We start from the raw sequence: 18,469 nt of genomic DNA, 5'->3' as shown, positions 1-18,469 counted from the left end.
GTCATCAAGCACACATGCCCACTGCGATCATCTCATACCTTTTTGATATTAGAATAGATGATAGATGATTGGTTAATGTTTTGGGGAGGCAAATGAGCAGAGAGGTTTAGTAGGAAATGCTGGAGCTCAGGGTGCAGGAATCTGAGTTAAAAATGGGCTATCCTCAAGGCTGGAATTACAGAAAGGCACTTAGCAGAGAGATTTGTGGGGATCGAGATTACAGAGATAGGGAGGATTGTGTGATTGGAGGATGTTACAAAGATGCTTATGATAGCAGAGATAAGGAAGAGTTGTGAAGCTTCATGAGGTGACAGTGATAGGGAGAGTTGTGAGCATGAAGACACCGAGAGTTAGAGTTTCAAAGTTATGTATCATGGAAATGGACCCTGTGGTTTAACCAATCCATGTCGACTATAATTCCACCTAAACTAATCACACCTGCCTCTGCTTGGCATATATCCCTCCAAATATTTCCTATTTATGTACTTATCCAAATATCTTTTAAGTATTGTAATTGTATTCACAGCTACCACTTCCTCTGGAAGTTCAACCCATAAGTGCAAAAATAGAAAAGCTCATGTCTTTTTAAAATCTTTGTCATCTCTTCTCAAACTGTATGCACCGGTGTCTTGAATCCCCCTCCCATGCAGCCATTCATCTTATCTACATACTCCATGATTTTATAAACCTCTAATAAGGTCACCCCTCAACCTCCTGCTCTCCAGTGACAGACATCCCAGCCTATCCATCCTCTCCTTCTAAAACAATCCTTCCGTTCATGGCAACATCCTGGGAAACATCTTCTGAACCTTCTCCAATTTAATGACATCCTTCCTCTAACAGGGGGACCAGAACTGAACACAGTGAAGAGGCCTCACCAACATCATGTATAACCTCATGACAGTGTCCCAACTCCTATACCTAAAGGTCTGAGCAATGAAGGTAAGCGTGCTAAACACCCACTTAACCACCCTGTCTACATGTGATACAAACTGCAAAGACCTGAACTCCTCGGTCTCTTTGTTCCACATCACTTCTCAAGGCCTTACTTTTAATTAGTGTAATTAATTAAATGAGGCTAAAGGAGATGTTTGTTTTATTAAATATAATATCTTACATTTATTCAAATTAAATTCCATCTGCCACATTTCAGCCCATTCACCCAATTGATCAGGATCCCTCTGTATTCGTGGATAACCTTTTGTTACTGTCTACCTTAACAGTTTTTGATGTCACCCACAAACAAACCATGCTTTGTATATTCTAATTCAAACCATCCACACACGAGACAAACAAAAATGGACCCAGCACCGATTCCTGGAGAACACTGCTGGTTTTTCACACAACCCTCCACTATTACTGTCTCCTATTGTTAAGCTAATTTTGTATCCAGTTGGCAAGCTCTTGCTGAATCCCATGGGATCGAACTTTACAACTTCGTCTCCCCTGCACAACATTTTTAAAGGCTTTACTAAAGTCCAAATAAACAATGTCTGCCACTCTGCCCTCATCGATCTTCTTGGTGACTACCTTAAAAATCTCCATCAAGTCTGTGAGACACCCTGTTAAGTAACCATGGTGAGTGTCCCTAATCATTCCTTAACTCTCCAAATACATGCAAATCCTATCCTTCCGAATCGCCTCCAGCGGCTTACCCACCACTGAGGTCTACAGTTCCTAGGCTGCTCATTATACCCCTTCTTGAACAAAGGTACAACATTAGCCACTCTCCAGTCATCAGGCAGCTCACCTGTAGTTATCGATTACACAACTATTTCTCCATAGTGCCCACAATTACCTCTCACCCAAACTGTTCCCGTCCTATCACTTCCGTCACTTGCCCTGTCTGATCAGACAAGAAAAGGTCAGGTGTTGCTTGCTTCCTGATAGGAACATTTAAATATTGATAAAGAACATTTCTTGAACTCATTTAACACATTCTTTACCAACCAAACCTTTCACACTATCGTAATCACCTACTACTATAACCTTACTGTTGTGACTGTATATCGGAGATCTCTCTGTATATTTGTTCCTTATGTTCTCCCTGATTATTGCAGCGTCTATAGTGCCATCCGACCAAGGTGATTTTTTTTTTTAAAGTTTGAAAACACAATTTTTAAAAAAGCTTTCCTCTGTGATTTAAATATAAATCTCTTTTTGTTTATTCACTCAGATGTGGATGTTTACCCTGAGGGCAGTTGAGAGTTAACCACATTGCTGTGGGTCTGGAGTCACATGTTGGCCAGACCGGGTGAGGATGACAGTTTCCTTCCCTAAAGGGCATTAGTGAACCAGATGGGTTTTTTCCTAACAGTCGATAATAGTTTCATGGTCATCATTAGCCTTTTCATTCGAGATTTTATTGATATCAGATGCCACCATCAGCCATGATGCTACCATCTAACCGTAATCCTCGGAAGATTGCTCATATTACTCGTCTAGCAAGAATATCATCTGGCCATTGCCTCCCTTTTTAGCAATGTATTTTTTTAAAAAAAGCTCCATCATTCTACGTGTACAATTTGAGGTAAAATTACACACATGCAATTTCTGAAGCTGGAGGGGGATTACAGAGACTGAGAGGGATGTGGGTCTAGTGGGGGATTGTTGTCCAAACATCACTGTGGTGTATATGGACTGCAGCATTTCAGGGAGGCCGTTCACCACCATTTCTCCAAGACACATAAAGGTGGTCAATAAATACTGGTCTGGGCAGCAAAGGCAACCTCCAGTGAATAAAACTGAGCAGTGACCTCTCCCAGCTGACTACTTGTGAAGGTATAAACCTCTCTGGAAATGCAGCTTGGAGAAAAGAGAAACAAACAGTGACATTTCATAGCTGCCCTCAGAGAGACCTTGCTCTCTGAGCTGCTCACAGCCAGGATCAGCTCAGTGGGTTTCAGTCTCTTGAAACATCCATTTTAGACGGTTTTATTATATTAATAGTGAGAAAGGTGAGGGTTTCTTTTTCATGTCTTTCGGTCTGTTGTTTAAATGTTTAAAATATAAAGCGTAAGCATTAAGTTATTCTCGGGAGTATTTTTCGAGCAGTAAGACTGTGCCTTTGTCTTGGTCTGTAGATTGTTAAGGCAGAAAGATGGCCTGTTGTAGATTTGTATGCTGTTCCTGTCGGATGTTGGAGTTTAGAGAGAGTTTCAATGATCCTGATGATTGTGTCAGCAGGAAGTGTTTTTGCAAATCCTATCAGATCACATGGATTGGTGAAGGAGTGATTGAAGGCAGTGAGGAATTGACAGGGGTCAGGGGTGTGATAGGTGGCAGTCTCAGGATTGCAGGATACTGCAGATACAGTCAGGTAGGTGGGTTACCTCCAGGAAAGCTAGGAGGGGTAGGCAAGTACTGCAGGAATATCCAGTGGTTATCCCCAGCTCAAACAAGTGTACTGTTTTGGAAAATGTAGGGGGTAATAGACTTTCAGGAGAATATAGCACTGACTGCCAAGTTACTGCAACTGAGACTGGCTCTAACATAATGTAAGGTATACCCAGTTCCAAACAAACGACGGTGTTAGGGGACACTCTAGTCAGGGACACAGTCTGCCATTTCTGCAGCTGACAGTGAGACATCAGAATGGGGTGGTGCCTCCCTGATGCTAGGGTCAAGGATGCCTTGGAGAGGGTGCAGAATATTCTCAAAGGGGAGAATAGCCAGTGGGAGGACATTGTACATTGGTACCAATGGCATAGGAAGGGGAAAGTATGGGGTCCTGATGAGCAGGGAGATTTGCTAGTTCCACTCGGGAGGCATTAAACCAGTGAGGGAGTTGGAATAAACCTAAAGAGATAGTGAGAAAAGAGGTATGTCCGAGGCTGGTACTGTTCAGATTAGACTGTCGAGGCAGGCAAGAGCAAGCCACAGAATAAAGTGGGACGGACCAGTTACACTGAATTTATTTCAGTGCAAGAAGCCTGACAGGTCAGGCAGATGGACTCAGGGTATGGTTTTGAACATGGCACTGGGATATTATAGCAATTACAGAGGCATCACTCAGGGATGGATAGGACTAGCAGCTTAATATTTCAGGGTGTAGATGCGATAGAAAGGGGGCAACAGTACAGGGGGAGTGGCGTCTTTGATTAGGGATAACATTACAGCTGGGCTTCGGGAGGATATTCCTGGGAGTACATCCAGGCAAGTTACTTGGGTGGTACTGAGAAATAAGGAAGGGATGACCATCTTACTGGGATTGTATTATAGACTCTGTCCCAATAGTCAGCGGGGAATTGAGACACAATTTTACCAGGAGACCTCAGTTATCTGTAAGAATAATATGGATGCAATGATAAGGAGTTTTAACTTTACCAATATGGCCTCGGAGTGCTGTAGTGTTAAGGGCTTGGATGGAAAGGTATTTGTTCAGTGTGTACGAGAACATTTCAGATTCAGTTTGTAGAATGTACCTACTAGAGAAGGAACAAAACCTGACCTGTTTTCTTTATTCATTCACAGGATGAGGCTGTCACTGGCTTGGCCAGCATTTATTGCTTCGTTTACCCAGAGGGCAGTTAAGAATCAACCACGTTGCTATAGGTCTGGAGTCACATGCAGACCAGACCAGGTAAGGATGGCATTTTCCTTCCCTAAAGGTCATGAGTGAACTAGATGGGATTTCCCAACAATTGACAATGGATTCATTGTTGTCACAAAATTAATTTTTCCAGATATTTATTGAATTCACGTTCCAAAATCTGCCGTGATGGGATTCAAACCCAGGTCCCCAGAGCGTTATCTGTTTCTCGGGATTAACGGTCTAGCGATAATTTCACTCCATTATCACTGCCACTTAGAAAATGAGGCAGGGTGAGTGACTGAGTTATCAGTGGGGCAGCACATCAGCACCAAAGATCTTGTGGCTTAGTGGTTAGCGCTGCTTCCTCAGCACCAGGGACCTGGGTTTGATTCCAGCCTCGGGCGACTCTGTGTTGGAGTTGGCACGTTCTCCCCAGTGTCTGTGAGGGTTTCCTTCGGGTGTTCCAGTTTGCTCCCACAGTTCAAAGATGTGTAGGTTAGTTGGATGAATCATGTTAAATTTCCCATAGTGTCCAGATGCAGTAGATGAGGTTTTGGGATGTGCAGAGAAATCTCTGCCTGATGTGAAAAAGATCCTTTTCGGGTCTTGGACAGAGGTCAGAGGGAGGTGTGGCCGCATGTTTTACATCTCCCGTGGCGGCAAGGGAGGGTCAAGGGTGTGGAGCATGGGTTGGTGGGAGGGGGTGGGCCTAACAAGGGTGTTGCTGAGGGAATGGTCTCTGTGGAACGCAGATAGGGATGGAGAGGGAAATATGTCTGTGGTGGTGGGATCCGACTTTAGGTAGCAGAAATAACAGAGGTTAATGCACTGTATCTGGAGATTAGTGGGGTGGAAGGTGAAGATTGCAAGGTTATAATCTTATTGTGGTTGAAGTGGTGGGATAAAGGTGGAGGTGCAGGAAGTGGAGGGTATGCATTGGAGGGCATTGTTGATCAAGTGAGAGGGAAATTGTGGTCCTTGAAGTAGGAGGCCTTTCTGGGATGTCCTGGGGTGGAATTGCTCCTCCTTGGAGCAGATATGGCAGAATCAGAGGAATTGGGAGTACAGGATCATGCTTTTATACTTGAGGGAAATCAGGAGAGCAAAAATAAGACATGAAATAGCTTCAGGCACTGGTTTAAGTAGAATTCAAAGAGATTAAACAAATATATCACAGACAAAAGATTAACTGGACCAGAGAATAGGACCCCTTAAAGATCAACAAGGCTGTCTATGGAACCACAGGGAGTGGGAAAGATATGCAAATATTTCATGTCATTTTTTACTGGAGAAGGATATGGAAACTCAAGAGTTTGGAGAAATAAACAGAGATACCTTGAAAAGTGTCCCTGTTACAGAGGAGGTGGTACTGGATGTCTTAAATGGCATCAAGGTTGATAATGTCCTGGGACCTGATCAGGTGTATCTCAGAACTTTCTGGAAATCTAGAAGTGATTGTTGGGCCTCTCCTGAGATATTTGTATCGTTGATAGCGACAGGTGAGGTGCCATTATTTTAAAAAGGTGGTAAGGAGAGGCCATGGAACAAGAGAACAGTGAGCCTGAAGTCAGTGGCAGGCAAGTTGTTCGCAGGGATTTTGAGGGACAAGATATCCATCTATTAGGAAAGGTAAGGAATGATCAGGGAGAGTCAATGTGGCTTTGTACATGCATAATTGTGTCTCACTAGCTTAACTGAATGTTTTGAAGTGACAAAGAAAATTGATGAAGCCAGGCGGTGAATGTTGTTTATGTGGACATTCAACAAGGTTCCACAAAGCAGACTGGTTCGCAGGGTTAGATAACATGGAATGCAGGGAGAGCAAGCCATTTGGATACAAAACTGACTTGAAGGTAGGAGACAGAGGGTGGTGATGGAGGGTTGCTTTGCGGACTGGAGGCCTGTGGGCAGCAGTGTGTTACAAGGATCGATATTGGGTCCTTAAATAATTGACTTGGATGTGAATGTGTAAGGTATGGTCAGTAGGTTTACAGAAGGCACCAAAATTGGAGGTGTAGTGGACAGTGAAGAAGGTTAGTTCAGAATGCAACAGGATCTTGATCAGATGGGCCAATGGCGCAGATGGAGTTCAATTTAGACAAATGTGAGCTGTTGGATTTCGGAAAGGCAAATCTGGGCAGGACTTATACACTTAAAGTCCTGGGGAGTGTTGCTGAACAAAGAGACATTGGAGTGCAGGTTCATAGTTCCTTGAAAGTCGAGTCACAGGTAGGCGGGTAGTGAATGCAGTGTTTGGTACACTCCCCGTTATTGGTCAATGCATTGAATGCAGCTGTTGTGACGTCATATTGTGGTTGTACAGGACATTGATTAATGCTCTTCTGGGATTCTGTTTTCAGTTCCAATCTCCCTGTTCTCGGAATGATGTTGTGAAACTTCAAAGGTTTCAGAAAAGGTTTGCAAGGACTTTGCCAGGGTTGGACGGGTTGAGCTATTGGGAAATGCTGAATAGGTTGGGACTATTTTCCCTGGAGAGTTAGAGACTGAGAGGTGACCTTATAAATGTTTATAAAATCATGATGGACCTGGATAAGGTGAGCAGTCAGGGACTTTTTCCCAGGTTCTGTGGGTTCAGAACTAGAGGACACAGGCTTAAGATGAGAGGGAAAAGATTTAAAAGGGATCTTAGGGCATCTTTTTCTCAATGAACAGAGTTATCAGAATCTGGAACATTCCACCTGAAAAGGTGCTAGGATTCGAGTCCATAAGGAGTTTACAGGTTAACATTATGAATTGGGTGATTGGGACTAAATCTGACAGTTCCTACAAAGAAATGAAGTGCAATTTGGATCAATCTATGCTCCCTCTCAGGCCAAAAAAGACCCTGAGCTCCCGGTTGCCTGCCACTTTAACACACGAGCGTGTTCCCTGGCCAATATCTGTCTCATGCTTAGGTGCAGTGTTCCAGTGAAGCTTGATGCAAGCTGGCAGGACACTCCAGAACATACCAAATGGACCATATTTCAAGGACTGCAATTTCCCCCCACATGTGGTCAACCCCAATGCCCTCCAGTGTATCTCCTCCACTTCTGACACCACTGCCCTTGAACCCCACCCCTCCAACCCTTAACTCACACACATTGTTATCACATTGCCTGCCATTACACACTACCCACGATTAACCACTAATTGTCTCCTTTGACAGCTATCCCCCACCTACATCACTCCACAATTGGAGCTGCCAAGGACACAAACCTCTGGAATATCCTCCCTAACCCCCTCTGTCCTCCGTTAAGATTGTTGGGCCTCTCCTGAGATATTTGTATCATTGATAGCGACAGGTGAGGTGCCATTATTTTTGAAAAGGTGGTAAGGAAAGGCCATGGAACAAGAGAACAGTGAGCCTGAAGTCAGTGGCAGGCAAGTTGTTGGAAAGGATTCTAAAGGACAGGATATACGTGTATTTGGAATTGATTAGGGAGAGTTAAAGTGGCTTTGTGCAAAATCGTGTCTCACTAACTTGAGTGTGTTTTGTTTCTTGAAGAAGTGACAAAGACAATTGATGATGGCAGCCTGTGGACGTTGTCTACATGGGAATTGAACAAGGTTCCACAAAGCAGACTGGTTAGCAAGGTTAGATAACATGGAATGCTGGGAGAACGAGCCATTTAGATACAAAACTGGCTTGAAGGTAGGAGACAGAGTGGTGATGTAGGGTTGCTTTGTGGACTGGAGGCCTGTGAGCAGCAGTGTGCTGCAGCAATGGATATTGGGGCCTTCAACAAATGACTTGGATGTGAATATATGAGATATGGTCAGAAGGCACTAAAATTGGAGGTGTAGTGGGCAGTATAGAAAGTTAGTTCAGAATACAACAGAATCTTGTTCAGATGGGCCATTGGAACGAAAAATGGCAGACTGAGTTCAATTTAGATAAATGTGAGCTATTGTATTTTGGAAAGGCAAATCAGGACAGGACTTATGCACTTAATGGTAAAGTCCTGGGGAGTGTTGCTGAACAAAGAGACCTTGGAGTTCAGGTTCATTGTTCCTTGAAAGTAGAGTCGCAGGTAGGCAGACAAGTGAAGGTGGTGTACAGTATGCTTATATTTATTAGTCAATGCATTGAATACGGAAGCTGGGACGTCATATTGTGGCTTGACAGTACATTGATTAAGCCATTTCAGGAATTCTGCTTTCAGTTCGAATATCCCTGTTTTGGGAAGGATGTTATGAAATTTGAAAGGAGTCAGACAAGATTTGCAAAAACATTGCCAGGGTTGAAGGATTTGGGCTACAGGGAGAGACTGGGGCTATTTTCCCTGAAGAGTCAAAGACAGAGGTGACTTTATGGAGATTTATAAATCGTGAGGGGCATAGATACGGTGAACAGCCAGGGTCTTTCCCCCCCAGGTGAGGTGGGTCCAAAACAAGAGCACATGGGCTTAAGTTGAGAGGGCAAAGATTTAAAAGGGATCTAAGGGGCAACGTTTTCAAGCAGAGTGTGGTGTGTGTTTGTGGAATGAGCTGCCAGATGAAGTAGTGGAGACTGATACAATTACAACATTTGAAAGGCATCCGTGAATGGGATGGGTTTTGAGGGATAGGGCCCAATAGCTGGCAAATGGGACTCCAGTAGTTTAGGATCCCGAGTCGGCATGAAAGAATTGGACTGAAGGTCTGTTTCTGTGCTGTCCATCTCTATGACACTAATAAATTAAGATGCGTTCCTCTTTTGTGGAGAGCTAGCAGAAGCACAGATAATTGTCCTTGGAGCTGAGACGGTTAAGCAGTGATTTGGACCAGGTGCAGATTTGTTTCCAAACAATTAATTTGCAGAGAGAGAGGAATTGTTAGCACGATCACAATTTTTTGGATCTTCTTTCAGGTAACTGGCAAATAATGCAGAGTGCAAATGGGAACATTATTTCACTCAGTAAGTTCTGCGCACCTGGAATAGGCTGAACGGCAGCTGGACACAGATTCAGCAGGTGTTCTCAAACAGATTTATAATTTTACCTTTTAAGGAAAGACTTAGTGGGCTTTGGGCAAGTGAGAGGGGAGTTGGGATAGATTTGCAGCATCTCCAGAGGGAGAGAGTACAGTCCCAATGGGCTGAATAGCCCCCAGAACCTGTGCTCTGTGATACTGCCCCATTCACTGTGAATGATGAAGCTCATCACAGGGCAGGGAGAGAGAGGATCCCACCACTCACCTCACAATGGGGCCCGGCTGATTGATCTCAAACAAGTACACTGTTTCGGAAAGCGTCGGAGGTCACACTCTCAGGGGCATATCGCACTGACAAGCAAGGTACTGGTATAGAGACTGGCTCCAATGTAATGTGAGGTATATGAGGTTCCTGGTGATCGATGGTGACAGGGGATTCGCTGGTATAGGGCACAGACTGCCGTTTCTGCAGCTGACAGTGAGACATCAGAATGGGTGGTACCTCCCTGGTGCCAGGGACAAGGATGTCTCGGAGAGGGAGCAGAGTATTCTCAAAAGGGAGTATGATCAGTGGGAGCTCATTGTACATTAGTACCAATGACAACGGAAGAGGAAAGGATGAGGTCCTGACGATAGAATATAGCAAATTGTCCTGGAGGATAGAAAGTAGGTCTTCGTGGGTAGTAATATCTGGATTACTCTTTGTGCCACATGCTAGTGAGAGTAGGAACAGCAGGATAGAGCAGATGAATGTGTGGCTAAGGATCTGGTGCAGGGGAGAAGGATTGCCATGTTTGGATCATTGGAATCTCTGCTGGGGTAGAATTGACGTGCATAAGAAGGATGGATTGTACCTGAATTGGAAGGTGTCTAATATCCAGGCAGGGAGATTTGCTAGTGCTACTCAGGAGGCATTAAACCAGTGAGGGAGTGGGGGGTAAACCTAAAGAGATAGTGAGAGAAGAGGTATGTCTGAGGCTGGTACAGTTGAGAAGTTAGACAGTCAAGGCAGGCAAGGGCAAGGCACAGAACGAGGTGGGACAGAGCTGTTTCACTGCATTTATTTCAGTGCAAGAGGCCCGTCAGGGAAGGCAGATGAGCTGAGGGTATGGTTTTGAACATGGGACTGGGATATCATGGATATTACAGAAACGTGGCTCAGTGATGGATAGGACTGGCAGCTTAATGTTCTAGGGTGCAATGGGAAGGATAGAAAGGGCGACGAGAGGAGGCAGAATGGCGTTTTGGATTAGGGATACCTTTATGGTTGTGCTCAGGGAGGATATTGGGAGTATTTCCAGTGAAGTTACTTGGATAGAATTGGGAAATAAGAAAGGGATGATCACCTTGTTGTGGTTGTCTGCTTGGGTTTCGTCTGGTTGCTCTGGTTTCCTCCCACAGTCCAAAGATGTGTAGGATGGGTGGGTTATCCAGGCTGAATTGCCCATAGTGTTCAGGGATGTGCTGGCCAGGTGGATTGCTCATTGGAATTGCAACGTTATAGGGGTAGAGTAGAAGGCTCTGATGTTCAGTGTGGATGTGATGGGCTGAATGGCCCGCTTCCACGCTGTCTGGATTCTCTGATAATTCTACTAGCTTTAAAATAGTTACAGAAAATAATAGACCAGATCTAATAGGTAGCCTTCTAAATTGGACAATTTCGATGGCACAAGGTAAGAACTTGCAAAATTTGTTTGCGGGAGGTTATTTCCAGGGAAAGAGATGGCTGGACAAAAGAGTAACCAGGCAGAGAATAGCAACCCTCAAAAATCAGTAAGGCTGTCTATGGACCCGCAGGCGGTGGGAGAGATTCTGTAAGTATTTCACATCAGTTTTTACTGAAAAATGATATGGAAGCTAGAGAGTTTGGAGAAATAAATAGCGATAATTTGGCAATTGTTCATATTTCAGTGGAGGAGCTACTGGATGTCTTAAAAAGCAGAAAGGTGGATAAATCCCAGGAATCTGAGCAGGTGTATCCCAGAACTTTGTGGGAAGCCAGCGAAGTGATTGCTGGGCCCCTCGCTGAGATATTTGTATCATCAATTGCCACAGACAAGGTACTGGAAGATGGGTGCCATTATTTGAGAAAGTTAAAAATCACACACCAGGTTATAGTCAAACAGGTTTATTTGGAAGTGTGCTTCCAATTAAACCGGTTGAACTATAACCTGGTGTTGCGTGATTTCTAACTTTGTACACCCCAGTCCAACACTGGCATCTCCAAATCATTATTTGAGAAAGGCAGTAAGGAAAATCCAGGGAACTATAGACCGGTGAGTCTGAAGTCAGTGGCAGGCAAGTTGTTGGAAGGGATTCTCAGGAACAGAACTTACATGTCATTGGAAAGGCAAGAAAAGATTAGGGATAGTCAGCATGGCTTTGTGCATGGAAGTCATTAACTTGGACTTGAGAAAGACACAAGGTTCCACATAACAGGCTGGTTAGCAAGTTCAACACCATAGAATACAGGCGGAGCTAGCTATTTGGATACAAAATTGGCTGGAAGATCAAAGAGTCATAGATGTACAATACAGAAGCAGAGACCCTTCAGTCCAACCAGTACATGCTGACTAGATATCCCAACGCAATGTAGTCCCACCTGCCTGCACACGGCCCTTATCCTTCCTATTCATATACCCAAAAAGATGCCTTATAAATGTTGCATTCGTCCAACCTCCACCACTTCCTCTGGCAACTCATTCCATACACGTATCACCCTCTGTGAAAACGTTGCCCCACAAGTCTCTTTAAAGTCTTTCCCCTCTCACCCTAAACCTATGCCCTCTCGTGCTGGGATCCACCACCCCAGGGAAGAGACTTTGTCTATTTATCCTATCCATGCCCCTCATGATTTTATGTACCTCTATAAGCTCACCTCTCAGCTTCCGACGCTCCAGGGAAAATAGCCCCAGTCTATTCAAAATCTATTCAACCCCCAGCTGAGCTCAAATCCTCCAATCCTGGTAACTTTCTTGTAAATCTTTTCTGAACCCTTTCAAGTTTCACAACATCCTTCCGATAGGAAGGAGACCAGATTTGTACGCAATATTCCAATAGTGGCCTCACCAATGCCCTGTACAGCCACAACATGACCTCCCAACTCCTATACTTAATGTTCTAACCATATGCCGCCTTCACTATCCTATCTACCTGGCTACACTTTCAAGGAGCTATGAACCCGCACTCCAAGGTCTCTTTGTTCAGTAACACTCCTCAGGACCTTACCATTAAGTGTATAAGTCCTGCTAAGATTTGATTTCCCCAAATGCCACTCCTCAGCTCATTCACTCATCTGATCAAGATCCCGTTGTACTCTGAGGTAATTGTTTTCACTGTCCACTACACCTCCAACTTTGGTGTCATCTCACTAACTATGCCTGCTATGTTCACATCCAAGTCATTCATATAAATGACGAAAAGTAGTGGATCGAGCACCGACCCTTGTGGCACTCCACTGGTCACAGGCCTCCAGTCTGAAAAACAACCCTCCACCACCACCCTCTGTCTTCTGCCTTTGAGCCAGTTCTGGATCCCAATTGGCTAGTTCTCCCTGTATTCCATGAGCACTAACCTTGCTGAGCAGTCAGTGTCTTAGTGGAGGGTGCTTTTAGGACTGGAAACCTGTGGTGAGCAAAATGCTGTCAGGCTGGGTGCTGGGTCCACTGCTTTTTGTCATTTATATCAGTGATTTCCATGTGAATATAGGAGCTATGGTTAGTAGGTTTACAGTAGACACCAAAATTTGAGGTGCAGTGGACAGTAAAGTTACCTCAGAGTACAATGAGACTCCAATCAAATGGGCTGAGGAGTGGCAGATGAAGTTTAATTTTGATAAATGTGAGGTTCTGCATTTTGGAAAAGCAAATCAGGGCCGGACTTCTACACTTAATGGGAAGGTCCTGGGCAGTGTTGCTGAACTAAGAGATCTTGGAGTGCAGGTTCACAGTTCCTTGAAAGTGGAATCATAGATAGGCAGGGTAGTGAAGAAGGTGTTTAGTATTCTTGCCTTTATCGGTCAGTGCATTGAGTACAGGAGTTGTGACGTCATTTTGCGGCTGTACAGGGCATTGATTCAGTCACTTCTGGAATTCTGTTTTCAGTCCTGGTCTCCCCACTATCGGAATGATATTGTGAAACTTGAAAGGATTCAGAAAAGATGTGCAAAGATGTTGCCAGGGTTGAGGGATTGAGCTATAGGGAGAGGCTGAATAGACTGAGGCTGTTTTCACTGGAGAATCTGATGCTGAGGGGTGACCATAGAGGTTGATAAAATCGTGAGGGGCATGGATAAGGTAAACAGTTAGGGTCTTATTCCTGTTTAGGTGAGTCCAAAACTAGAAAGCACAGGCGTGAGGGAAAAGATTGAAAAGGGATATTAGGGGCAAAGTTTCAAGCTGAACGTGATACGTGTATGGAATAAGCTGCCAGAGAAAGTATGGACGCTGGTATAGTTACAACATTTAAAACGCATCTCATTGGATATGTGATTGGGAAAGGTTTAGAAGGTTATGGGCCAAGTGCTGGTATATGGGACGAGATTAATTTAGGATATCTGGTCGGCATGGACAATTTGGACAAAAGGGTTTGTTTCTGTGTTGTACATCTCTACGACACTAATAAATTAAAATTAAGATAGGTTTCTCTTTTATGGAGAGTTAGCAGAAGGTCAGACAATTCTCCTTGGAGCTGAGAAGGTTAAGCAGTGATTTCGACCAGTAGTTGATTTGTTTCCAGGATATTTCATTTATAGAGAGACAGAGTGAGAAATTTTTAACGTCACAATTTTTAGTAACTACTTTCAGGTAACTGGCAAATTATGCAGGTTAAAAATGTGAAGATTATTTTACTCACTAAGTTCTGAGAATCTGGAACAGTTTGAAAGACGGCTGAATGCAGATTCAGGAGCTATTGTCAAAACAAATTTGAAATTTAACTTTTTAAGGAAGGATTTGGAAGGCTATGTCCAAATGGGAGTTGAGTTGGAACTGACTGGTACCATCTCCAGAGGGAGAGAGTACAGCCCCAATGGGCTGAATAGCTCCCAGCCCCTGTGCTCTGTGATACTGCCTCATTCACTGTGAATGATGAAGCTCATCACAGGACAGAACTGTAGAGATGTACAGCATGAAAATACACCCTTTGGTTAAACTGGTCCATGCTGACCAGATATCCCAACCTAATCCAAGTTCCATTTGCCAACACTTGGCTCATATCACTCTGCACCCTTCCTATTCATATACCCATCCAGATGCCAAATGGTATAATTGTACCAACATCCTCCACTTCCCGACAGAAGATTCCATACACGCACCAACCTCGGAGGGGAAAAAAATTGCCCCTCTGATCCATTTTAAATTCTTCCCCTCTCATGTTAAACCTATGCTCTCTCATTCTGGACTCACCACCCCAGGGAAACGACCTTGTCTATTTTTCCTATCCATGCCCCTCATGATTTTATAAACCTCTATGAGGTCACCCCTCAGCCTCTGATGCACCTGGAGGATCCCACCACTCAGGTCACAATGGGGCCTGGCTGATTGACACAGCTTCAGACCAATCGGAGAGTTGGCATGATCCTCCAGCCAATGGGAGTGAATGAGGGGTGGGTCCAGCAGGCCAACACATGACCATCAGCTTTGCAGGCGCAGTGTCACTGTGAGGGAGGACTCAGTGCGTGTGAAGGGAGTGGGAGAGAATGCAGAGACAGGGAGAGAGATGGAGTTAGTGTGGAATGGGAGGGTTGATAAACACTGTTTCAGTCTGCTAGAACTGAATTAGATTCTCCGGGTAAATTGAAAGAACTGTGGATGCTGTAAATCACACACAACAACTGAAAGTACTGGAAAAGCTCAGCAGATCTGGCAGCATCTGTGAAGTGAAATCGGTTCGCATTTTGGATTCGGTGACATCCTCAGGAACTGATGCTACTGAGAAAAAAATGTTGGTTTTTATGCAGAAGGTAGGGGTTAAGGAGTAAATGATAGGGGGGGATAGAGTCCAAAGAGAGAGATAGGAGCAGTTGGACAAAGGAGTGGACAAAGGGGGAGGGTGAATAGCTGTTTATGGGGACTGTTAGTGGCTAACCATAGGTAGTGTGTAATGCCAGGCTATGTAATAAAAAGGCCTGGTGTGTGGGGTAAGGGGCAAAGACACTAGGACGTGGGAGAGTTCGGGACCTAAAATTATTGAATTTGATGTTGAAGCCAGAGGATTGTAGGGTCCCCGACTGGGAGATGAGGCGTTGTTCTTCCAGCTTGTGTTAGTGTGGCGCTGGAGAAACACAGCAGGTCAGACAGCATCCAAGGAGCAGGAGAATTGACATATTGGGCATGTAAGCACTTCATCAGAAATGTGGGAGTTGGGGGAAGAGGGCTGTGAGATAAATAGGGAGGGGTGTTTGGGGTTGGGGGGAAGGGAGCTACGAAGAGACTAGGTAGATGTGGATGGGGTAGTGGTGAGAGGGTGGAATGGATAATTGGGAAGGAAGATGGAGAGGTGGGACAGTTCAGGAGGCCAGTGCCGAGTTGGAGGGTTGAATCTGTGATGAGGTGGGGGAGAGGAGATGAGGAAACCTTGATGCCGTGTGGTTGAAAGGTTCCAAGGTAGAAGATGAGGTGTTCTTCCTCCAGGCGTCGGGTGGCTTGGATTTGGGGGTGGAGGACACCCAGGACTTGCATGTCCTTGGCAGCGTGGCGGCGGAGGGGATGTAGCTGAAGTGGTCGGCCACAAGGTGGTGGGGTTGGTTGGTGCATGTGCCCCAGAAATATTCCCTGAAATATTCCACAAGTTGGCGTCCTGACTCCCCAGTGCAGAGGAGACCACATTGAGAGCAAAGGACACAATAGTTGAGGTGTTTGGGTGGGCAGGGAATTCTCTGCTGGATGTGGGAGAATCCTTTGGGCCTTGGATGGAGGTGAGGGGAAGGTGTGGGCACAGGTTTTACACCACTTGCAGTGGCAAGCGAAGGTGCTGGGAGTGGAGGATGGGTTGGTGGGGAGCTTGGACCTAATGAGGAAGTCACAGAGGGAATGGTCTCTGTGGAATGCTGAAAGGGGAGGGGAGGGAAATATATCTCTGGTGGGGTCTGATTGTAGGTGGTGGAAATGGCAGAGGATGATGTGTTGTATCTGGGTGGAAGGTGAGGAGTGGGGGGATCCCATCCTTGTTGGGGTTGGAAGGGTGGGGTTCAAGGGCAGTGGTGTGGGAAGGGGAGGAGATACACTGGAGGGCATTGTTGACCACATGGGAGGGGAAATTGCAGTCCTTGAAATAGGAGACCATTTGGTATGTTCTGGAGTGTTCTGCCAGCTTGTATCAAGCTTCACTGGAACACTGCAGTAAGCATGAGACAGAGATGTTGGCCTGGGAACAGTCTTGTGTGTTAAAGTGACAGGCAACTTGAAGCTCCGGGACCTTTTTGCAGCCACAATGTAACTCATCAGTCACCATTTCCACCACCGCCACTCAGATGCTACCAGGTTCCTGTCTCCTCCACTAACAGCTTTCCACCCTCCCACCAGATTGTTATTCACTCCTTTGTCTTTACAAATGTTCCTGTCTCTCTTTGCACTCTGTCCCCACTTATTATTTACTCTTTAACCCTTATCTCCTGTAATCCAAAGATGTGCAGGTCCGGTGAATTGGCCCAGCTAAATTTCCCGTAGTGTTCAGGGATGTGCATTAGTCCGGGGAAATGGAGAGTAATAGGGAGGGGAATGAATCTGGGTGGGATGAACTTCAGAGGGTGGGTGTGGAATTGTTGGGCCGAAGAGCCCGTTTCCACGCTATAGGGATTCTACTTTTCCCAGCTGTCTTCGGTTCTGCTGAAGAGTCACAGAACCCGTGATGACCCTTGGTGTGTGCAGGAGGCGGAAAGGGAAGAGTGGCAGCAGAAACCGAATGAGATGTATCAGTGTAGACTGGGAGGGTTTAGTTACACTCTGTGTAGGTCGTTAATCTGAATTAGAAAATCTTGGTCCCACGTTTGCAGCAAAGGGGAAAACAGCTGTGGGCCTCAGGCAGTGAGCGGTCCTGGGTTATGGCCGCCATCTTTATTTGGGGCAAGGTACAGCAAGGCGCAGGCACATGTCCTCTTTTGGGGAGGGGGGCGGGGTGATTTCAAGAGGAGTGTTTACACATCAAACACATACCAAGAGAAGTGTTCGCCTTCACTATTCACCTTGCACTGATTGTGAGCTTTGTTTTGCGAATTCATTTTCTAGGATATTAATTGAGAATAATTGAGACTGGGATCTCAAAAACAAGTTTCTACAGTCAGCAGAGTCATCAGGGTCTGAATATCATTGGCATTTAACTGTGGAACGAGAAAGGTTTGTTCATTCTGGGAAAATGTCACCAATAGTTTTGTCAAGCAAAAAGCAGAAAGATGTTCAAGTTCATGGTCAGAGCACCCTTTGGGTATGTGTTCAATTCTTGGCCCTGCAGCTGTGGAAGGAGGTATTGGCCTGAGAGAGAGCATAGATTTATCCAAATGCCAGATATAGTCCCAGTCACCCACTTCATGATAACCTGTAAACTCCCGACTTCCAATTCCCTGCAAGCTTCTCATAGAATTTCCTTGTGGACTCAAATTCCAACACCATTTCAGGTGGAAAGTTCCAGATTCTGACAACTGTCTGTTCATCCAGAAACTGCTGAAGTCCATGTTGACTCTGTGGTTACAAAGGGCTGAATTGAAAGATGAGATGCTGTTCCTGAGCTCCCATTGAGATGCATTAGAACAGTACAGGAGGCTGAGGGCAATGTAGGTATGAGCAGACATTGAAAACGACAGGGCTGCACTGTGAGGGCTGCTTGGCTCAATGAGAGTGTTTTGGAGTTGGGTGTAAACAGAGTGAGGTGAGACTGGGAGAAGGTGAAGCTGAAACTCAAGTTTAGTTCAGGCCATTCAGTAATTCACGTGGTCCCAATGGGAACAGCCAATTTCTCAGTGATACCTGCTGAGTATTTAAGTTTTTAAAGTATGACATATCTGCTGAAGTGAAGATTTTTTTTTATTAT

The 18,469-nt window shown here is 45.0% G+C and overlaps 1 long non-coding RNA gene across 1 annotated transcript; it reads left to right on the top strand.

Moving 5' to 3' along the window:
- The first annotated feature begins 840 nt into the window (after nucleotides 1–840).
- Nucleotides 841–17,708, top strand: LOC148138714 (uncharacterized). Its single transcript, XR_015753814.1, has 4 exons — nucleotides 841–942; nucleotides 2,177–2,254; nucleotides 4,474–4,582; nucleotides 17,671–17,708. It is a non-coding gene; the product is annotated as an uncharacterized LOC148138714 (long non-coding RNA).
- The last annotated feature ends 761 nt before the right edge of the window (nucleotides 17,709–18,469 follow it).

Source organism: Chiloscyllium plagiosum, unplaced genomic scaffold (assembly GCF_037043375.1).
Source record: "Chiloscyllium plagiosum isolate Xiang-an unplaced genomic scaffold, Cpla_swu_hap1 HiC_scaffold_39, whole genome shotgun sequence".
NCBI lineage: Eukaryota > Metazoa > Chordata > Chondrichthyes > Orectolobiformes > Hemiscylliidae > Chiloscyllium > Chiloscyllium plagiosum.
This window is presented reverse-complemented; position numbering and strand designations above follow the sequence as displayed.